This window comes from Dicentrarchus labrax, unplaced genomic scaffold (assembly GCF_905237075.1).
Source record: "Dicentrarchus labrax unplaced genomic scaffold, dlabrax2021, whole genome shotgun sequence".
Lineage (NCBI taxonomy): Eukaryota > Metazoa > Chordata > Actinopteri > Moronidae > Dicentrarchus > Dicentrarchus labrax.
In genome coordinates, this window is record NW_026136720.1 from 4,252,287 (window position 1) to 4,255,813 (window position 3,527).

Below are 3,527 nucleotides of genomic sequence, written 5' to 3' on the forward strand. Positions count from 1 at the left end.
GCGTTACCCTCTGCAGCCGCTTTCTCTTTCATCTTCCCTCTGTGTTTTTCTTCCTTTGTTTCAATCTCTCCTTACACCATCACAGCCCGTTGTTCTTTACGATCTCTTTCATAATTACATATGAGGAAAATTCAACCAAAAATTTGTAGTGGGAACAACTATGGTTTCATGCAAAGTTTCCCCAAAATCAGAGACCCCCGGTTCAGTTTGTAGACCCTCAGCTTCACTCTCTTCCTGTCTTTGGCCCCTGCCCCCTGTCCCCTGTCTTATCCAGATGTTCAATTAGGATTGAGGCCACTATATTGCTGCTATATTCCAGCCAAGGGCCAAGGGTCCGTGTCATCGACCTGTTCTCCCAGCTTATCCCCGAGCTGAGCTGATAATGGGATCTGCCCACTGCCTCCTGCCTCATCAGCTCCGTAAATTGTTCTGTAGTTACCATTCTCAAACAACAGGCCTCAGTGGATGTGCTGAGATCTGTCCGTGTGAACCTACCCAGTGAACGTTTGTCTACCATGTACAATCTGCCATGACAGATGCTCGGACAGGTTGTTTGTTTGGATCCCGTAAACCTGTCCGCTAGTCCAGCATGTATTCTTTCATTGTCTAGAACAACCCTGAACAAGAACTGTACCACGTCCTGTTTACCCGTCGGTCAGATAACGAGGGCAGTCCCGGATCCTTTGCTAATCATCATCCCATGCTTTCTCTCCTCCTCTTCGCCCCCATTTCATCTCCCCTAACCAGCTTTAACTTGATTTCTCCTTCTTATTTGTGTTTTTCCTTTGACCCTGACTTTTGACATATTGATTTACTACCTCCAAATTATGACTTAGTATTGCATTATTCTCAATTTATAGAGTCAAAATCTATTAATTTGACAGTCAACATTGACTTATTATTGTAAAATTACATTTATTTTGTAGATTACTAACAGTACATATATATATCGAATTGTGTTCCATAATTTAGATGAGGAACTACATAATATGGTGCGCCTTGCCTGTAATGTTACTGTAATGTTAAGCTTTGCGGAGTGATGTGATTTAAGGTAATGAGGTGAACGTGGAAGGTGGACTTCAATGTGGACCAGATGACACAGATAGAGTTTGACCTGAAGGTATAGTTTTTAATGCGTTAACTATCTAGTAAGATTATAGTTAGTTTGCAGCTTCTTACTGGCAGAAATGGGATTTCATATAATCTCCGTCATTACAAAACTCATGTTGTGTAGCGGGAAAATTGTTAAAACCCACAAAACTTTATATTCTGTGACTCTAATTATGTGATTATTCGATTTTAATTTAAAAAAAAAAATACTTTGTTATTCATAATTTTGAGGGGTTGTTAATTTTTATCATCCTAAACTTTTCTTCTATTTGTTCTGGTCCTGACATAAATGGGCTTCCATATGTTTAAGAGGTTAAGACAACTTCCTTTTCCTCCATGTTAACTGTTAAACTGTTAAGGGAGAAATATTCAGATGTTTTAATGAAACACAATACATAAATGTAAGAATACTCCGTTACTGATTGAATTTATGTAAAATTACAGCAGTATTAGGAGGAAAAAGTACTCATTATGTATATGGAAATGCAATTATTATGATATTATTAGTTACTAAAGCACCAATACACAATCATTGTTGAAGCTGGTTGATGTAGAGCTAATTTTAACCTTTTAGATAAATGTGGGAAGATGATATAATGGGATGGGAAAGACAAAAGAAAGAAGATTCAGCTTTTACTTTAATCTGAGAGACTCACTTTTTGGTGGAACTGCTAATTACAGACATCTCATAGCTTGACAAGAGGTCCCAAGTTATCATCAGGAGCACGACTCTGTGGATGGATACAAATTATATTTTGAGCAGGACATTCATGTTAAAATGAATTATAATAACTTTGTTAATGAACTGATTGCGCAGAAGATAGTTTGTCTCATTAAAGCCAGAAAAACACAGTGACATGTCAGTGAATTGCTCCCCCTAAGTGGGATGCAGCAATCATTATTACACCTGTACGTTTCCAGCTCTGGTGGAACAGAAGTTTAGAGTAGCAGGAAGCTGTAAAACTCAAATACCTCAAAATTGTACGTAGAGTTCCTTGAGAACTACTTTCCACTGCCCGGTAAACATCTAAAAGCTTGGACAGAAAAGTTTTTTTCAGCCATTTCTGATAAAAAAGTCTGTGTTCCTAATTTAGATTTGAGCTTTAATTGAAAATCTTTTTGATAATGTTTTGGCATTTTCTGAATATCTTTCTAAAGCAAAGATGGGAGGAGAAAAGTAGATAAATTCCTCAGATTCTAAAGGGATTGTGGCCTACTGGGTTATGAACTGGATCCAATATACAGTGGATGTTTTTGTGTACTGTGTCTTGTGCTTGTTGTATATATGTGTGTGCATTTGTTGTATTTCTATTGTGGGATATGGGTTAATGCACTGGAATGTTAGCTTTATTGTTAGTTAAAGTGTCTGAATAACCCCATGAGAGACAAAATCTTCAGTCATTCGACAGAGCTTCGATCTTCGTATGAATGTAGGGACATACTGGCCAGACCCTGAGACCGACTAACAAGCTTTACCTCCCTCGGTCTATGACTATTTACTCAAAAGGCTGACTGTATATAGCTCATCGACGCTGGCCACTCAGCAAGGTGCCCTGCGTCAGTTGCTGGGGATAAAACTGTAATGAGGATGGGATAGGAGATAATAGGGAACAGAGATGACATGGTGGAGAAGAGAGTAAGAGACTCTAGCTGCCACATAAGATAACATATAGTACAGAAAAGAAACATGTTTTGACAATATAGATCAATGGTTCCCAACTTTTCTTCTTAATAGACTCATTTTCCACCACTGAGTAAACTAAAGACCCCTGACTAAGTAACATATTTTATGGATATTTCATATTATATTCAATTTCATATTCAAGTTGATAAATTCTGTGTTTTCTTCTGCCTGACACTTAACCATTCCTCTATTAGCTCTGTGGTTGTTTGTGGCTGGGTACTTTCAGGTTTTCAGGTCTTCAAAGTTTAAATAATTTCTTCACAGAAATGAATGAAATGATGAGATATAGATATGTGTATATCCTTTAAGTTTCTTTTTTACACCCCTTAAAATCAAGGAGGCCTTGTGACCCTCCGGTGAAGCTTTGACGACCCCCAGGTTGGGAACTGCTGGTCTAGATCACAGAGACGTCTGTATTTAACATGTTTATGATACAAATTCATGATCCAGATGTGCAAACGCATAATATCACAGTTCATCTTGCACTGTTGTGTTTGAGTGTTTGTATCCTGCAACTGCTGGTAAAAAAAAGAGGTGCACTTTCTATCCCAGTTCCCTGAAGTCTGTGGTGATGTGAAGTGGGAATCCCTCCTTTTTGCTGTCTTTATGTCTTGATAACAGTTTATAGGGATGGTGTCCTGACAATACGTTTCTCTGCGGTTAATCTGCGATGGCTCACAGTCTGGGATTGTGCCTTGACCTTCAAGTGGTGCCGGTTAATCCCGTTAGCCCC